At 40.2% G+C, this 20,658-nt stretch overlaps 1 long non-coding RNA gene across 2 annotated transcripts in view; it reads left to right on the top strand.

Annotated features, from left to right (window-relative positions):
* The window catches only part of LOC141372757 (uncharacterized), a 191,407-nt gene extending 171,079 nt beyond the window's left edge, over positions 1-20,328 (top strand). For both annotated transcript variants that reach the window (XR_012378158.1, XR_012378157.1), the window contains one exon: positions 20,198-20,328. This is a non-coding gene — a long non-coding RNA (uncharacterized lncRNA). The remainder of the gene's footprint in view (positions 1-20,197) is intronic.
* Positions 20,329-20,658: the final 330 nt, after the last annotated feature.

Here is a 20,658-nt window from a genome sequence, read left to right as displayed (position 1 = left end):
GAAGGAAGGAAGGAAGGAAGGAAGGAAGGAAGGAAGGAAGGAAGGAAAGAAAACCAATCTAACACTGTCCTACCAAGCTGATCACCCCTGTGTGTACTTGGGTATTGGTCTCATGAGCAATCTTCTGAGAAGCAGTGGAACACACTGAAGCATCATTTATCAGAAAGGCTGATAGGTTTTGGAAGTGATTCCTGTTTTGGAGAGAAAACTTTGTGAGCAATATGGAGAGATATGGATTGAATAGCAGTACCTGGGTGGACTTTATCTGAAAGATTGATGTCAGTCCTGAAGAAGGCAATCAGTGTTTTAGGTTTTAACACTCTGTAGTATCAAAAATTAAATTATATAGTTGAAAATATAATATGTATATTTATCCAAATTGGTTGATAAATTGGATAAATAACTGAATCCAGAATTGGGATCAAGAAAGTCCCACTTCACCAAATTTCTTGTTGTTTATATCTCTCTGCATATTCTTACATTTTAGAGCAATACTGTCCAATAGAAATATAATGCAACCTATGTAAGTAATTTCACATTTTCTAGTAGTTATGTTAAAAAAAGATTAGAAACTTAATTAAAAATTAATTATAATAATATACTTTAATCCAAATATATCCAAAATATGATAGCAACATAGAACCAATATAAAAATTATGAATGAGACATTTAAATTCTTTTGTTACTAAATCTTCAAAATTTATACTTAGAACACATTTCAACTTGTACAGGATAAATTTCAAGTGCTCAGTCATCACATGGTTAGTGGATAATGTGTTGAACAGTATAATCTAGAACATTCTTTATCCGTTCTTAGCCTGGTTAATTTCTACTCAAGGCACACATTAAATATCACCTCTTTTGGGGAGTCTTCATAGTCTTGTCTTTTTATTTTTCTCCTTTACAGATTTCCATAATAACAGCAACAACAATGGCAAAAGTTTGTGCATCCCTTAAGTATGTTATCAGTGTACTATGCATTTATGCCAACCACAGCACTTATCCTGTTTTATAATTTTTTATTAAATTATTCATCATTATCACCTGACTCTGAGTTCCTGAAGGGCAAAAACATTGTCTATCATCTCTGTAGCCCAGAATGTCACTAATTTTTAAAAATTAAACAATTAACTGGAGTTAATATAGCAAGGTGAGGTTAATATATTTACATACAATGAGATTAGGTTCCTAAAACCAACCCCATAAATACAGGATGGGAGGAATGTGATATAGAAGCAGTCCACTTGAATAAGATTTAAGGACCTTAGATTTAGTGATTAGTTTAATAGGGGCAAATGTTAGTATTTTACTGCCTAAAACATGGATGCGCATTAAGTTTGTATTAACAAATATAATGGATAAAGGGAAAGACAGGAGCTAGGCTTTCTTTTAACCGCTCAGATCACATTTAGAGCAATAATTTTGGTGATGCCATTCTGGGAGGAGTATAAACAAACTAGAGTGGAGAAGCAGAAGACATAAAATCATGTCATATGAGTGGTGGATTCAGGAATCGGAGATGTTTAGGGCAGAAGTAAGACTGCCCAAGTAAGATGGCATTCCCTGAAAATACTCGAAGGATGACATAGAGAGGATGGATTAGACTCATGAGCTTTGAGGAAGTATCAGTTTTCAACCTTACATAAGCAAATAACTTAGAGTCTAAACCTATTCTAACATCGAAGGTATACTTTAAAATGTTTGAATAACTGAACAAATGAAGTGAAGTGAGTGAGAATTGACCCCCTTGGCAGGTAGGAGATTTCTCTTTCGGCAAGGTTTTCAAGTACAAGCTGGATGGCAGCTAGGAAATGTTGTAATGGGGGTAGATGGTGAGAATAGATGTACTCTATGCTTCCTTCCAAGCCATGAATTCTTCTTTTCAATAATCCTATTCACTTTAAAGAAAAACAGCGTTGCTTTTACTCAAGTCAGTGTTGACAGTGTACATAGCTAGTTATATATCAGTCATAAGAAATTATCCAATCAAAACAATAATGTCATTTTCCCTTGAGTAATTCTCACCAGGTTTCTGCTTTTGGAAGACTCAGTTGGTTAAAGAAAGTTCATAATCAGTATTTTCATAATACATTTCAGGACATGAAGCAAACCTCACACCAACAATGCATTATTACTCATTTATTTTTAGCAATTAGTCATGGAACAACACAGGTGCCCAGAATTTCCTGGGCACATAAACATGAAACCTCTGCCTCTGAGAGCTTCCAGTCTAGATTGAGACAAATGCAAAACAGGAAACCTGAGCTTTACCACAAGAAGATGAATGAGCATCATTGATACCTTCATGTGTGACTTCTTCCAGACAGTAATGCTTTATTTATTCTGAAAGCTTTAACTAAAAAACAGCTCAGGGCATATTTTAGTCCTCTGGAAAATAGAATAATCAGTATCACTACAGTTGCATTCAATACATGGAATTTGCTTTGAGAATTATGAATGGTCCTTTTGCTTTCATCTTCATTATAATTTATCAAGAACTTTGTTCTGAGTGCTTTCTGTGTTCCAAGCACAGGGGATATGCAGATGATTAAGACATGGTTCTTTCCCTAAATAGAGCTCATATCTAGGAAAAGCAAGCCATGCTTATACAAAAAGCTGATTAGACACCAGCCACCATGCTAGTGGAAAGAATATGAGCTTTGGTTTCAGACAGAGCTCAGCTTGAAACCTAGCTCCCACCAAGGCTATTTGACCTTGGTCTGTTTTCCTAAATTTTGAGCCTTTTTCCATTGGTGATATAATACTACCTAACCAGCATGTTTGTTGTGAGAATTGAGTGCTTTCTGGTAGAGAAAACAAAATACAGAAATTCAACTATTGTTTTAGGTGCTAAATGTACCCATTTAGATCGGGGGTTGGCAAACTTTTTCTGTACAGGGCCAGATAGTAAATATTTTAAGCATTGCAGGCTATATGGCCTATCAGAATTATTCAAGTTTGCTGTTATAGCATGAAAAAAAATCTATAGACAATATGTAAGGTAAAGACCGTGACTACGTTCTAATAAAATTTTATTTGTGAAAACAGGAGTGTAGGTCTATAAATTTACTGACCCTAGATTAGATAGTAAGTGCTGTAAGAGAAGAGATCATGATTATCAAAGAACTGGGAGAGTGTCTTCTAATAGGAGAGAGAATGTTTAATTTTGTTTGTTTTGATTTTACTTTTTATCCAAGTTAAACATGCACAAACTATAAAAAGTCAACTTATTCTGCAAGATTTACTATGAAAAAACTTCAGCTCCTCTATTCCCCTGTCTGAAAGCCAATCATTTTCATCTCCTTCAGTTGATTCTCTTAGTATTAACTTCAAAATCTCTAAATAACATGGATATATATTGCTCCTAATTGATTTTTAAATTCAGGTGCTACCAAAGGACGTCCTGTTGCAGATGATAGAGGTTCCATGTTTTCCTCCCACCCAACTGCCACACATAACAACCTGCCATGCCTCCCAGCATAGTTACATTGTAATTTTGTTTACATCAATATTTACCGTTTACATGATTATGGCTATGTGTGTGATTCACATCTGAATTATACAGTAAACCATGGTTACTTAACCATTGATGTATAACATTTTGTTTTCCCTGGATTGAAGGATTTCCTTTTGTTATCCTTTTCTTAATTTCCTTTACATTGTACTTATCTCTAATTCATCCTCAACGTCTTTAGCAATTGTCTGATTATCTCCATAAGTTGTTCACATGCATCAGATGTTCCATCAATTTTATCTCCCTAAGGAAGTATCACCCAGAGCAGTAGTTCTCAAGCTTGCACAGTCATCAGAATTACTTGGAGGACTCATTACAATACAGATTCCTTGGCCCCAACCTCAAAGATTCATGTATTCTGAGGTAGCACTGGAGAACTTTCATTTGGAACTAGTTCTCAGGTGGTGCTGATGTCCATCCCCATACCACACTTTGATTAGCACTGGCAAGTACTAGCCAAGAGCCTTCTGCTTTGCTACAGTCAGGCCTGGATGCCTTCTACATCATGTGTGGCCACCAATCCTGACACTGCCATTCACCATCACCTTGGGGATTTTAATCACTTCTCTCCTGTGTTGCTATGGAAAAATCCAGAGCCAGTCTGAATCCTAATCTCATGTATGTCATTTTCAGATAACAGTGCCTAACATTGTCAGATCAACTTATCATATGTTGGTGTATTATTTTGCCTTCCCTCTTTGTGACCTAATTTTAGGAAACAGCAATGTCTTAATCATCTTCATATCTCACATGCCTAGAACATAGGGAGCACTCAAAACAAAGTGCTTGGCTGATGATTTTCTCCCCAGATTTTTATAAGAATTTCTCTTTGTTCTCAGTATTCTGAGGAAGCGGGTTGTTAACAAGTAGCTCCACCTACAGAAAACAGATTTACTTAATTTTTGCATCTTCCTTATGACTCATAAAGGCTTCCTTATTTACCCATGTGCATTTTTCTCTTTGAAACTTCCTTCTCTGTGTGTTAATTGTTGAGGATATAGGGAGTCGATATGTATTTATTGACTGCTTTGATTGATCTGCATTCTTTTGAGAGACCCTGGCACCATCCTTCTATAGGAGATTCCTATTAGACGATTGTTTTCTCCAAAGAGATGGGTTCAAGTTTGTTTGAAATTGATACAGGAAATCAAATCTCAGCCTTATTAATTATAGCACTCTAAATGCCACAGTTTCCCATGATAAAACATGGTTGTCTTCTGGGAACCATACAGTGAAGCAATTTGCATGTAGGGCAAAAATAAAATAAAAATGTTATTAAATAATTCTTTTTTTACTATAATGTAGTTAATGGCAAGATCCACAGGTACTACATGGATTACTATGAGTCTCATAAAGGAGTTCTGTCTTATATCCATTCACGTCAATCTCAAAATTCTTTGTCACATCCAAATCCATAATAATAATAAAAAAAACACCAGCAGATTAATTGTATACAACATCAACGTTAAGATTCCATCCAGGTTACTATATTTGCTTTCCTTTTCATGTGCAGCTTATGGAGCATGTCAAACCCACTTTGCATATAGGATGATAACATCATACATACCTGGGAGTGAGGGAGTAGACCTGTGCATGGGAGGTAACTAGGGCAAGGCAAATGCTAAACATGGTGATAGAACTGATTACCTTCCTCAAATGGTAGATAAATCTATGGGTGCAAATGTCATATATTGAATAGATGAACAATCATTCCATCATCCATCACTGCCAATTCCCTCCATTTTGTCTGGATTGTATCACAGTGCAGTACATCTTAGGAGTTATATAGCAGTTTCTTAAAGATGAAATTCTTTGTTGCAACAGGCCAAATGTGTTTGCTGTAGGCCCATCTGTCTCAGTAGTTCTCATTCACACAATCGCTATTTTTTCATATTGAAGGCTATTTATTGCATATAAATACCCAAAGCACAAATAACAGGCAGGAATGTTTTAGACAAAACCATGACATATATCAAAGTATTAAAAGAGAAGCAAATAAAGGGGCAAACTCTCTGTTGAATGTCAGTAATGGGTCCTTCTGCATCACTTACCCAATTATTTGGTGGATGGCAATTCTCTCCTAAAGCAAGGATTAGTATGATGGAATGGAGAAAAATCTGAATATGCTATTCTTTCCAATGGGGCAAGCTACTTTCCTTTAGAAAATGTGAAATCCAAACCTATCCAAATTTCATCTGGATAGGAACTGAAAACACAGAATCATAGAATACCAGGATTGGAAAGGACCTCCCAATTCATTGACTATAAATCTCTCTCTCTTTTTTAAGATTTTATTTATTTATTTGAGGGGGGGGAGAGAGAGAGCATGCACGATTAGGGGGAGGGGCAGCAGGAGAGGGAGAAGCAGACCTTCTGCAGAGCAGGCAGCCGGACCCCAAGATCATGACCTGAGCCAAAGCAGAGGCTTAACAGGCTGAGCCACCCAGGTGCCCCAGTTGACTATAAATCTCTTATCGATGTTTGAGATCTCTTTAAAACATTGAGACTTAAAATTTTCCCAGCATTTGGCTGAGAATTTCTTGTGGTGGAGGGACCTTCTCGAGACTATGCTATACTGTTTACGCTCTGTTTGGAACATTTGATCATTCACACATTTATGTTGTTTAAACCATTTGATCATTCGTGCCATTCGTATTTATTAAGTGCTTACTGTGTTCCAGGGATTGTTCTAGGAACTGGGATCCATATGGTTCTTGTACTCTTCAGTATTCTTTTATTTACAAGTACAAACCTCAATCCAGCCAGCCCAAATGTATTATTTAAACAAAAGGAAGATAAATAAAATTTCATATTAGTGAAAAACCCAAGAATAGATCTGATTTTTGATGTGACTGGATTTAGGAGCTCAAATGACTTCATGAGGAGATTTTTTTCTTCATTTCTCTTCTCTTTTCCTCTCTGTTGACCCCACTCACAGGCAGGCTCTTCACCTTGTGATGGTAAAATTGCTGACACGGGTCCAGGAGCCTATGTTCTCAATCTTTCTGTAACTTCTCTCCAGTTTGCCATCTGAAACCAGAGGAAAGATAATGCTGCCTTTATGTGATAAACATCAACTGTGTCATCTCCCCTGAAGACTTGTTCTTCAAAGTGATTTCTCCATTCTTCCCACTTGGAGATTTTGTAGCCCTTTATGTCTAGTACTTACTAAAAGTTTCTTGAATGGACAAATGAATGAATGAATAAACAGAAATTTTTATATCATTCGGTGAATACTTAGCTGAGGAGCATGCCAGTATAGAGAAAGCAAAAATCAGCCATGGAGGGACAGGCAGAAAAATGATTGCATAATCGGAGGACCTGTATCAAGCTGTGCCTGCTGAAACAAGTTCAGTGTTTGGGATTTTTACGTATATAAGCCCATATACATTCCTTCTTATGCTTGAACCGGTGTGAGTAGGGTTACTGTCACATGTAACCAAAACATCCTGCTCAATACATTTGATTACTTTGGATGTGGTCTCCACCCAGTTAGTGTTCAGGAATACAACAATAATTAACACATTTTTGTTCTGTTAATTGAGAGAATATAGGTCTTAATGGAATTGGGCACTTCTTGAAGCCCAGGGTGTGGTCAGCTAGACTAAATAGAACAGTGGGAAGAGCCTGGTCTTCAGAGCTGGAGCAGGGGGATTTGAATCTCAGTTCCATCTCTTATTTTAGTATGACCTTGGGCAAATAATTTACTATCTCCAGATTTAATTTTGAGAAAGAGACACAGCTTTATGAATCATATTAATAATCCGAGTTCCCTGTGAATAATCTGTGAATATGATGAGATCGTATTATAGCATATTAATAGCACTGCCCTCTTGCATTCGTTCGCTTATCAAGAAGTTTCAGTACCCAGAAAGAAGCCCTGAAGAACTGCTGGAAGTCCTCTTGGGGCCCAGTGCATGACGTTACAGAGAAGTCCCTTTGTGGATTGTGAGACACCCCAAATGGACCGAAGATAAGAAGTGACCGGTGGTGGGATAAGCAAGAACCACAGATTATCTTTTGTATTACTGTCTGTTGAAGGAAAGCTCAGTCAATACAGGTTAGGCTGAGATACTTTACAGAAGTGTTGGTACGTCAGATCATTTAATCTTTATCATACCTCTCTTTCCTGAACAACAATAATTAGCTGGCCTTTACTGAGTACTTACCATGTGTCAAGCACTGTAAATTAGCCTTTTATGTCAATTTATTCATTCATTCTCCTGTCAATCTACATGGTATTATTATATACTATTAACCAAATTTCATAGATGAAGCCTCAGAAAGGTTGAGTAGCTTGTCCAAGTTTATATAGAGAATAAGTGGCAGAGCTGGAATGTAATCCAGGCACCTGATCCCAGAGTTTGTACTCGTAACTTTACCGTCTCCCCTTCCTGGGACATGTGATTTCGCGGGGTTTGTTTTGGCTGGATTTGGTAGAAAGGTATTGTGGACATTAACACACACCATTTCCTTTCAAAGACTGAAGCTTTGTTTCTGGGTCAGGATGGTCTGGTCAGACTCCTTTAGGACATACCCTTTTTCAGGAGAATCCTGGGGAGCACATGCAAAAAGTTTTTAGGGAAGGCGAGTATTGTGATCAGTCCTACCTGTTGATTACACATGATCTGGCATGTCTAAATCTCATCTCAGGATCCAGCCGGAGCCCTTGCTAAGTGATTTATTCAAAGTAGAGAAGACACATGTATCAGTTATCTACGTTGTGCCCGGTTAAGCCTCTTGCCAAACCTGTGAATAAAAAGAATAAAGGAAGTATCTTCTTATGAATTGGGTTTATAAAAGTGTCACCCATTCACTTGTAATGCCAGTAATTTCTGGTTGTGATTGCTGTTTTTCTAAGTGTGAACATAGGCCAAACCTTTCTGACTAATGCTAGGATTAACCAGTTCGTCTTGGTCTTTATCCGAACGGAAATGTAGAATGTGTAGATATTTCCCAGTGCATATAGAAACACAGCCAAAAGATGGGGGCGGCTTTGCTCCCCTCTCGGCATGCCATTCCACATCTATTTAAGTTATACCACCCTACAAAGTCTTACCATGTCAGCAAAGTCTGCTCTAACTCTTCTAGCTTCTGGGCATTTCTGTCTCTCACCTTAAAATGACTAATAGCCCTTGTAGGCTAAGCCAGCGTTTCTTAAGCTCTGTAGTAGTGTTGATATCTGGGCTGGATGATTCTTTGTTAAGGGGGCCTGTTGTGTCTTTGAAGGATGTTTAGCTGCACCTCTGGCTTCTATCCACTAGATGCCAGTAGCACACCCCTTGCCCCCCCCCCCCCCCCCCCCCCCCCCCCCCCCGCCCCCCGTGTGACAATCAAAATGTTCTGGGGTAGCAAAATGGCTGCCAGTTGAGACCACTGGTCTGTGCCAAACAATTTAATTTAAAATGTTTCCCCATGTAATTCTCTGGTTGTCCTTTTTGTTCATATTTCCTCAATAAGATGGCAGATCTCTGAGGCAGAAATCATGCATAATAATATGCCTTCTGTTCTTCCAAAGGTGAAGACAAAGATAAAAGGAAAGTCAACTAGTTATTTGTTGAGTGCCAGCATTGTGGCTGAACTTTTCCAGGTACTTTGCATATGCCATTTCATCAATGCATTCTACAAATATTTATTGAGTGTCTACTTCTTATATAATATTTGAGAGGCAGCATTCCAATCCTGGCTCATCTGTTTAGTGTGACTGTGGGTAATTTACTTAATCGTCTCTCAGTGCTTCAGTTTCCTTGCCTTTAAAATGGGACAATAATATTACCCATCCCATGGGTTGTGAGGATTACATGGGTTGAAATGTGTAAAACATTTAGAACGGGATCTGGCACATACCAATGTCTGCTGAGTATCAGTTGTTACTATTACTGCGTGTCAAGTCTGGTTCTTGGTGCTGAGGAATCAGCAATGGACAAGAGATCTTGTTCTCCTGGAGCTTATATTCTAATATGGTCTCAGATAAGCCTCATTAAAGGGATAAGCAATATAATTGCCTTGGGGAAAGTGCAGTTCAGTGAGAAGGAGTAATTTGCCCAAGGTCACGTAACTGTTAGGTCTCGGGGCCAAGCTATGAACTCAGCTCTCTCTCTGGCAACAAAGCCATACTGAATACTTAATAGGTTCTCAGCATACTTGTTGATGTCTAGACAGAAAAGGAAATTATTTTCTCTTTCTTTTTATTCTTTCCTACTTTGGTTTTTCTCTTTCTTTTCTAAAGACTAGTAAAACCTCTGTTTCAAGTTTTATAAATACACTTTGCTTCCCTTTTTATATTTGGGTATTTATTTTGCTTGTGAGCACTGTGCTATCTCTGCTGATGAACCAAATCCTAAGTTTTAGATACAGGAACTTTCATTGAAAATGAAATGTCCACAGTGATTCATCTTTGCAGCAAATGGGTAATGTGTACTTTGGGGTTTAAAAATAGAGATGAGTCAAGAAAATCATATGTTTCCTGCTTTAAAAAAAACTTTTCAAAGATTTGGGTGCCCCTCCACCCCTTACCATCATATTAAACACGATGACCATAATTGGGGTACACATCCAAAGAGAACCTAAAATAACTCGTTCCTTTACAGTTTTAACATTTAGAAATACTATTTATCAAAATAATAATTTCAGCTATTTCTAGCTACGTTTCATGTTAGCTCAGGGACTCCAGTGTGTCAACATACACCATGCAGAACCTATCGCCACATGGAATGTAATGGGGGATTGGCTGATCCTGTAACACTCTACCTCTCTCTCTGTCTCTCTGGACATGGGTAACTGAGGCATGAGGGTCTTGGACAAGGGCTGCCTTCTTGCTAAATGACTCCTATGTTATGGTTTTCTCAGGACTCTGCCTGTGTGTGTTTACATGTGCCACTTCATAGTGGGTGTGGCAGATGAACGGCAGGCAGGCTGGTCAGGCCGCAGTCTGGAAACTTGCAGGAAAAACCTTGTCTTTTGCACCTCCTAAATCAGTGCTTCAGCAGTTCGGCCACCCTGTCTGCTGTTACAAGCTCCGTGTCCTCGGCTCATGGTGACGGCAGTGACATGCTGATTTCCAGGTTGATTGGCAGTACTTTCCCCCTTTTGATGAAATCTCATCAAAGTTTATCCTGAAAGGACACACTGGGCAAAGACTTTGCTCTTTTTAGGTGAAGGGAAAAGAGATGAGGTTTTTAGAGAATTCCTTGAACTAAAAAATATGCTATGTATTTGTAATTGGATTCTTGTTTGAAAGAAGAGTCCATGCCCGGGGACCTTACATGTCTACTTTGTGAACAGAAACCATATCAAAACAAGTAGAGAAGGAAGGGGGTAAAGAAGGACGAATGGATGAAAGTTGGCATGACTGAATGAATGGCCCTAAAGACAGACCAAACTGTAGGGGCTTCCCTAGGGGCCTCAGTCTCCCCTCAGGACTGACCTTCACTCACACTGGAGACTTTGACATGTCCTCTTGGTTCGGTGTGTGTCCCTGTCTCCTTCCCTCCTCACGTTCACTGCCAGGTTTTGCGAGTCATACCTCCACGTCGAGGTTCCCAGATCAGCTCCCCCTTCCATGCCAGGATCGATACCTGGCATATTCAAGCAGGTGTGTCTCACTGCAGGATGGCCGCTACCACACCATCCTGTGGTGCAGTTGCGCATTTGTTCTCATCCCATGATAAAAGTTCTTGAAGGTGGTCTGTCAGCTGCCAAAACTGTCTAGAGAAGAGACAGGCAGTTTTCTCTACTCTGCTCCACCTCACATGGAGAAAACATAAGCTTGTCTCTGTCTTTACCCTGTTAAGTCTCTATATGTATTTGGCACATTTAATATGTTTACGATCAGTTAACAACATGAATGATCCTGGATTCCCTGCTTCGCCCACATCACACTTGAATACACCAAGAAAACACCAAATTTTCAATTGTGAGCAGTCAGTTCTATGAGAAATACACTAATATTTAAGGATGCAGATAATTCAAAAGGCTGATTTAGAGATGACACAACCTTGCTTTGCTTCAGGAGAGGGTGACACTCCTGGAGAAGGTTCTAGAGATCAGCAGTGAGCAAGACACTCATAGCAGTTAATGTTTTCACCAGCAACAAGCATCTTGCATGACCCTGAATCTGCTGTTCATTTCCTATCACTGTGTCCCTCTCTCTTATCTTCACTTGCCCCTTAGTGACTGAGCAGATCTGATCCGTTTCCTCTGAGACGTTCTCCTCATAGTCATAGTCTTTCCCTTCTCTGATCCACCACTAAATTTGGGGCTTCTTCTGTGGTAACCATGATGCTCTTCTCTGGGTTTTTTGTGTACTTGACACATTTGCTTGATTTAAGGACTGGGTCTCACTTGCCTCTCACAGAATCATGTTGCCTAGCACAGCACCGAGAGTATTCACGGCTGCTCAATAAATGTTTATGGAACGAATGCAACGAGTGACTTGACATTATTTTTTAAAGGCAATAGATCAGGATCGAGGTAAAGAACACAAATATGGACACTCAGAAGATTTGGGTTCAAGTTTATGCTCTGCCTTGTACCACCTCGGTAATTAGGGCAGGGGAAGTTCATTTAAATCTCTCCCCAGAAAAACTGAGGATAATAATGCTTACCTGTGACCTCCCTAGGATTATTATAAATCATAAGAGTTGATGCAGGCATTGGAGTTTTTGAATTGTACATGATGAAGAGATATTGGTTAATACTTGAGTATTAACCTACTTAGTAGGTCTCCTTGCATTCCAATTTTCTCTTTTTCCTTATTACTCTAATGCTAACAAGACTTTTGTCTTTGGTATAAGAAAGTACTGTGGGTCTCCCAACCAACAAGTGCATGGTGGATCTGTGAATAGATGGATCAATGCTTGTCTTCCCGCTCTGGCTCACAACTGCCCTGTGGCCACCGAGACATGAGTATCAGAGTAGAAGGTAGGTCTGTGGGTGCATGCAGTGACTCTGTGAAGGAATATTTTAAAAACTGATATGTGTAAATAGGGCTAGAACTTGCAATGTTGGGCTTCAGACGTACTGCATTTTTGCACAAATGAATTAACGGTCATAGAGTTCCATAATTCTACTGGGACCTCAGTATGGGTTAATCAATCTTTAAACCTATGGAATAATCCCTTTTTGCTATTGCTGAAGTATTGATGGTGTTTTCTGGTTTGGGAAAGGCCAGGTACAGCTTCTCCACGGGAAATTTTGAGAAGTAAGAGGAATAATTGAGTAAGTGCTAAAAATAATTGTTGAATGAATGAACTCCCAATTAGCCACAGCATCAGGGCCCTCTCTTCATCACTGGGAAGAATATTCTCTGGCATCTTTATTCAAGGGTAATACTGGGAATCTCTGAGTTGAAATGGGAAAGGGGAGAACTCAGAGGTAGACATCTTTACAAAATACACATACCCAGGATTTTTCAGTGTAGAGTAGGTCTTATCAGTACTGTTATATTTTATGATATTTGCAGCAGTGATTTTTTTTTTAAATTGAGTTTTAAAAATAGAAATCCAAATACAGAGGAAAGAGAAAAACCTCTCCATTGCATCAGTATGAGCATTTTTATAAGATATTTTTTTTCTTTTGGCATCCTGATCTCTTTGAGAATGCTCTCTTCTCTACTTATGTAGGGGAAAAAATACACCTACTAACAGCCCGGAGGAATTATGCAATGTGCTTTTGCACAACTCTCCATGGCCTCAGGTAACAATGTAAATGAACCCTATTAGACAATATTTTTTTTCACTGTGCATGTGAGAAAATTATTTTTAAATGAGTTTTTTTTTTTTCTTTTGGATTAAGTAAAACTGCTCTCCTTGAATGAAGAGGAGCCACATGAGAAGGAACTAGGGCATGTTACAATTCAGCTGTTTGAGTCAGATGTAAAAAGAAAAAAAAAAATTGGCATTTCTGAGGTGGAAAAAGCTAGGTCTTCCTTCTCAGGAATCACAAAAATAACTGCTGAAAACCCTCACACTTTCCAAGAGAAACTTCTTTAAAAGTTATGTGTAACTAAAAATAGGGGGATTATAATGGAAATCAGTGTGCATGCGTGAGAGTCCCAGAGCAGCAGAAGAGGCCTGGACTGGATGCTCAGGGTTTGTGATTTTCAGTCTGTCCACCCGATTTAAATCTTTTGCATGGAAGAGCGCTTAACCCTGGGGTTACCTGTGTTCTTCGCCTCTAAGTTGGAGATCTCAAAGAAGTCTCAGGGAAATGAACTTTAGGTTTATCTTTGGGTTTTGAAGAAAAACCCAGTACCTACACAAAGGAACAGTGGTAATTGTTTTAAAGGCCTGACAAAAGCTTGGCTTCTGACTGTAGTGGCATGGAACAACATAATGCCTTCCTGGAGTGGTGGAGACATCAACTCTGAGAGCATTTGTTTCAAGACCCGAGATCTTAATTGTGATCGAATCTTGAGAAAGACCTTAACCCAACATCACTGGTTTTCTAATGGGAATAGAAATACTTACTCTGCCACAACAAAGGATGTATGAACAAACAATCTTCTAAAATACAGTGGTGCCAGGGGCTGGGGGAGTGTGGAGAGTAACAGTTTAATGGGGAGAGGGTTTCCTTTTGGGGTGATTAAAAACCTTTTGGAACTAGATAGAGGTGTGGTTGCACAATATTGTGAATGCACTAAATACCACTTTGAAATGGTTAATTTTATGTTACATGAATTTCACCTCAATAAAAGAAAAATACATTTGTAATTCGAGATAGAAGGTGCTCGCTCACTCAGTGCAAGCATTATTGCATTATTGCTGGCAGATATGTGGAAGTGTTTTTTAACGATTTTGGATGGAATAGCTGCTATTTATAATTCCTTTCTTTTTTTTCAAAAAGAAGGCATTAACAGCTTTCATTGAAAAAGATACATGGCTGAAATAGAAGTGACATCTACACATTTAGAAGGAATCATTATTTTGAAAAACCGAGGTTTTTTTTTAATAAACTAATATAATAATTATTTTCGGACTGATTTTCATTTGCAGAAATGGGACTTAGCAAAAAGAGGGCACAAATGGGTGAGTTACAGCATTATTGCACGGAGATTGAAACTTGACCTTCGTTGTACTGATGACACACAGTCCTTCTGAGGCATCTCGACTCATCCACATTTCAAAAAGCACTCCGTGGAAAGGAATGTGGACTCAGGAAGAATTTAGCATGACTGAAAATTGATAAAAGAGAGCTCAAATCGGCTTGCCCTGCATGCCAGGACATAATCACCTTGCTCTAAAATGCCCCTTTCCTGGGGCCACACACAAGCCTTTTTCATTTTCCAGTTCCCCTCCTTTCTCAAGCCCACCCCGTGCCCGTAAGTAAAATTGCTAATCTCCCTCTTGAACCTCTTCCTTATTTCTTGCTTCCACCGTCCTTCCATGCTTCGGTGAAAGCATTCCAGACACAAGATGTCAGACCAGGTCAGGACCAGCGAAGGACCCAATTTCTGCAAGTGCATCACTTGTTTCTAATCTAATGATGCGGCTCACACCCAGAACACTCTCAGTTGTGTTTCTGTCCAGGTGGAGCTCCAGACTCTTGGGTGCCAGATGATTAAGCCCTGCTTCTAGCAGGGGTTGGAAGCAGCTGCTCCCATATCAACCTCTTTTTCTCTCAGCCAGTTGCGGCAGAGTCTACACCCAGCTGTGATTCGAGGTGCTTGCTGGCAGCTCTCATCTCCACCGACAACCTTTCATCTCGATTCTCTATAAACTTTTCTTAATATCTGCTTGTTAAACCTGACAGAATGGCATTAGAACAAAGCTAACCTGGCTGCTGAAATGCTGGCAGCATCATGTGTCAGGCCTTTTTGCTTCTTCCTTTGATAAAGTTTTGCCTGGCTATTATTGCGGAGGCCTTGTTGGATGGTTCTGAGGCCTCGGAGCAGAAAGGCATCCATCTGCTGCAGAAAGCTCAAAGGGTGATGTGGTCCTGGGGCGTACCTGGAGTTGAGTCATGTATTTCTTCCCCCAAATTATTCCCAGTGAATACCAAATCAAAACTCCTCATCTCGGCTTATGTAAGTACTTTTAAAACCTTTTGAAATAAAACTTTTAAACTTGGCTGGTCTACTTAAAAATCCCAGAAGCAAGGCAGTTCTAGGCAGTTTCATAAAATAGTCTCGAGGACAGTTGCTTTTCTAGGGGTCTCAGAGTAAGTTAGTATTGGCGTGATGGTGAGAAGTTAGGTTTTCTTATAAAGAAAAAAACAACCTTGTTTGTGGTATGATATGAAGTCTCTGTCCCTCCCTGAAACCCTGCTGGTGCTGGAACTGACTCGATCAAAGATTAGAGTGCTGTCTGGACAGCTGGGAGAGCAAGGTTTGCAAATACACATTGCTATGAAGAGGCCCCCTGTCTTCAGACTGGTCAAGAACCCTTTCTAAGAATAGGGCATGCCCACTGCAGCTGAGTCCAGCTCCGACGCTTTCTCTTTGGGAATGGCTTTCCACCTGAGGTCTTCATACAGATCCGGTGAGGGTTGGGTAAGAGCCATGGAAACTGCCCTCTAACACTTAACTAGTACAGTCCTTGCCACAAGAGTAGGTGCTCAACAAATGGATTTTGCCATTTGACTTGGAGGTACAGTTGACAAGGTGAGTTAGAGGGAATGATCAGTCAAAAGTGTTCTTTCCTGAAAAAAGTATCAATAATTTAATTTGCCAGATTTAGCCTTTAAACTCTGGAGCAGCTTCCACCCCCACCCACCCCAATCCCCACCACTGGCCAAGAAAGGACTACATGGTAGTGTTTATAGGATCTTCATTAGCATGGTCTCCTCTCTTTGCTTTATAGCTGAGTTTTTCATATTCATTTATTTTAACCAATGTGAAGGCAAGTACTAGATTTGAATTATTCTTTGTGATCATCCCCCTGCCTTCCCCTGTAGAACCTGACTGGTCTAGATCTCGGTGAAACCTCTGTGAATGCCGTTGGCATCATATCCCTGGCTGTGGGCATCATTTGAAGCTAAAAACTCAGAACACTCTTTTTATCTCCTTAAGTGCTGCTTAATATATGACCTATATTTGCAAGGAAGAAAAGGACGTTTTCTCAGAGCCATGGGTCAACACTTTGGGAACAATGCTATGGCATAATACTAGTTAAACTCAGTTAATGTCAGTTTCAAGTTCAAGAACAAACACATGAGATGCCTGGTTCTTTGCTCCCCCACACCCATACTCTCCTCCTTACAAGCTATGCCAGGGAGAATTCCCATCCCCAGACTTTTCTCCTTATAAGGTGTGGTTTCTGCCATTAAGAAGTCTGCTTGGACATGGAAGACTTCAAGCACTAAATTATGTGTCCTGCTCCCTGCTCACTGGCAGCAACTGTGCCAAGGTCCAAAAGGGAACTGGGTAGGTATGTCCTAATAGGAGGCAGTGCTCCTCCTTTAATTGCTGTAAAAGCTTTTGAAGCCATTGTCTGCTGGATCTAAGGAGATTGATCCTGGAGGTGTGAGCTCAGACTCCAAGTCAGGAGCTCAGCGTTGTAATTCTTGGGTTGGCAATGACTCACCGTAGGGCCTGCGGCAAACTCACTCATCTTCTTTATGCACCAATTTATTCATCTGCAAAACCTAGGGAAATTAACACACAATTTCCTGATGGGATATTGTATGGTTTAGGCATTAATAATCATGGCAAATAAGTTTGATGGCAAGCCCCCCAGAGGTTTTACCTGCTAGAAGCCTCTATGAATTTTTAGTAGGCTTTATTGGTTTTGTTTCCAAGTCTGGACTTCCCTCTTTGGAGGTCTTTAAATCTACAGTGAGGAAACCCAAGTTCCCTTGAAGTTTTGTTCTAATCCTGGTAAGCACAGATGATTTCCTTTAGGATCGTGTCACATGGTAGTTTGCAAAAGAGGTCTTCTCACCTACCACAAAGACCCCCCACTGCTACCCCTCAGGACCAGATGCCATGCAGGATGGGAACCAACTTCTGTGGTGGGATCATGTTGTTTCAGAGACCATCTGTATGAAAGCCTCCTCATGGTCTTGGCAGGGCTATTGCGTCAACCAAGAAGCATCCTCAAGACATCCTCCTTTGTTGATAGTCTTCTTCCCTGTCTGATGAAACAGCCCTTTTGGGGATAAAAAAACTCAAAATGAAAAACAATGGGTCAATAAATGGAAATTAAATGAATGTGTTAGCATTAATTTGTTACATTCTACATGTGCTCCTCTGAAGAAGTGGTGTTTATATTCAGGACCAGATGCAGTCTTCCAGTACAGTAAAGTAAGAAAGGACCCAAGAGAAACGGATCCAGCAGCCCTCACATGGCGTCCATCTCAGCCGGATCCTCCTGTACTTCGCTTACTTACTTCTCTCCTTGGAAAGGAGTGCAATTACTAAGTGTTCCAGCCTCTGGGTGGACTGGCCTCTGGTCTTTGTCTTCCATATTTCAGGTCTCTTGGGTCCTGAAGCATATTTCTGTCTCATCTACTTAACTCTGCTGTTAAATCTCTGCCACCATGCCTGTCCCTTCAGCTCACCAGATTTCACACTCATTTGCCAGTGGCTGTGAAAGGAAATGACAGCAGAATTTCTCACGGACTTGGCTCCCATCCAGCGTGGAAAACTTACTGAGTTGATGTCTCCCAGAGCCCGTCTTTAACTCAGGTGTCCCCGTTTCATTGGGCTCAGCAGATTTCCTACATCTGTGGCGTATGACATTGTAAAGAGTTCAATCTGGACTCTTTCCCCCCTTATGTGTCCCCATTCCATGTTTAAGCCCAGGAGGCTCCCCATAGGTTTGAGACTGAAAAAGCGCAGATTGTATCAGTCCTGCTTTTAGCAGTGCCCGGTGGAGTAAGACACCTCCTGCTCAATGTTCGCTCTACTACTTTTAAGGTGTGAACAGATGAGCAGGATCCATGAGCTGGCAACCATGCTGTGTGAGCACTAGAGTTGGTGAGCAGAGCTCTGGGCTTAGGGCCCAGGAAGAAAACAACAGAATGCAGGCATTTCATGCTCATTCATCCATTCACTCATTCTTTCATTTGCCCAGCGAATAGTTACTGGGCTCTCTTGTGCTGTGCTCCAGGTTGGCCATCGAGATATGATAGCTAACACCTACTGAATGACTACTGTAGAGCATGCCCTGTGCTAAGTGTGAGTCTTGCATAATGCTGAAGGACAGGGCTGTGGTTGGTTATCTCCCCTTTAAGGGGAGGAAATTGGCACTCAGAAGTGTTAAGTGATGACACACAGCCAGCAAGTGATGGAGTCAGCATTCAGATGCAGATAGTCTCACTCAAAGTTCTGAGTTCTTAACAGTCACACTGCACTGCTTGAAGGCAGGGCTCTGTACTAGACATTGTGGGGGAACCGGAATGAAGAGGACATAACGCCTGGTCTCTGGGAGTTTGTGGTAATAGAGGGAACAGATATTCATCGTGCTGCCACATACACAGTTTGATCTTGGACACATTACTTGATTGTGCCTCAGTTTTCTCATCCTTCAGTGGGATAATGTTTCCTATTTCTTATAGTTATTTTGAGGATTAAATGTGTTAAGGTACGTATAACACTTAAGGTAATGCTTTGGTCACCCAAGAATTATTGGTTATTATATATATATATAATATATATATATTATTGGTTATTATATATATATAATATATATATAACAGTATTCAATGTGCAACTACTGTATATCAGACACTACGTTAATCACTTAGTGATTCATCTATGGTGAATAGGATATATTGTCAATGTCCCCTTCTATTCTCTGATTGAAGTGAAGGTAGCCGAAAGAGTAATTCTAACTGCAAGGAAATGAGAAAGCCTGGTAAGACAATAATCTTTCCTCCTTAAGACAAAGAACACGATGTTGAGATAAACCCTAACTCCACTCTCAGTCCCCCAAGAACAAAGAGTATCTCAGATACTGGCTTAAGGAGAAGGGGATTAGAAAAAACGCTATAGTTGATAACGGGGAAGTTCTTTGAGAGCATCCGAGGCAGGGAAGGGGAACAGAGATGAGCAGTAGGCAGCTTATGTGCTCCCCGGACCACTACATCTCCCCATTTCTCTAGTGGGTCACTCCAAAGATGTCCTGAAAGCTCACTGATGGGTTTTCCTGTCCTCTGTGTTTGAGAATAAGGACAGGGGAGAAGTTACTGGGGCTCTCAGGGAAGAGCAGCCCAGCCCTTCCATTTTGCACTGTGTATCAACTCAATTGATGAATGGGCAGACCTCAATTTTTGCTGGCCTTTCAACACAGAGAGTATGTATATGAACAGGGGGGAAACAATAGGACCTGTTTAGGAGGAAATGGGGACCTTCACATTTATTTGCTGTGTTCTAGGAACGTCCAGGGATATAAATGCCAGAAGAAACAGTTTCTGTTCTTGGGGAATTTGAATCCTTTCCTTCCCTACCATGTTCAGCCTAGAGAGGCACTTATTCAACTCGTTGGCCTTACAGATAATATTGCCATGACATCTAGTTTCTGTCCCCTGGCGCCCCCCCCCAAATTCAATTACCTGAAAACCGAGAGTTATGTAACTGCTTTGATTGAGAAAGAAGAAGTGTTGTTGAGCAGGAGATAGGAGTAGGATTTGAAAACGCCTTTGAAGATCTTGTAACTGATTTTCCTGTTTTGCTGGTGGTGAGAAACCTGGAGTTGCCCAGAAATGATGAGATGACCACGTATCCTTATTATATCTCCACAGTGACATGGCCCTTTAGTTTCTGCAAAGAGCAACTGAAGATCCAGGGCCACACCAGAGGCTGAGGCAACACTGCCATCACAGGAATGTTCTGCCTCTTTCTCCTCACTTCCTATTCACCCTGAAAATGGGCTTCCTTTTAATATTGCAAAATAATAAGGTATACCCCCCTTTTTCATGCAAGAGCACCATTTCTACCTCCCACAGCTTTCTTTGTTTCAAATTGTTCATTCTTGGCAGTGATATTCTTAAACCAGGGAAGAATGAGGAAATTTCACTGTCTTGGTGAAATTACCTCATTTAGGAATAATTGGTATTCACAGAAGAGATGCACATTTTCATCCACCTAGTAATGAACAAATTAACAAGACACCTACTGAGTTGTGTTAACAAAATTACCAAATGTAAAAGGAACTAATTACTATCCACTTCATCCAGACAAACTCAAAACTGCATTCATAATG

Source organism: Callorhinus ursinus, unplaced genomic scaffold (genome assembly GCF_003265705.2).
Source record: "Callorhinus ursinus isolate GAN/ISIS: 27379988/994484 unplaced genomic scaffold, GSC_fseal_2.0 scaffold5, whole genome shotgun sequence".
NCBI lineage: Eukaryota > Metazoa > Chordata > Mammalia > Carnivora > Otariidae > Callorhinus > Callorhinus ursinus.
Note: the sequence above shows the minus strand (reverse complement) of the source record. Positions and strands in the feature narration are given on the sequence as shown.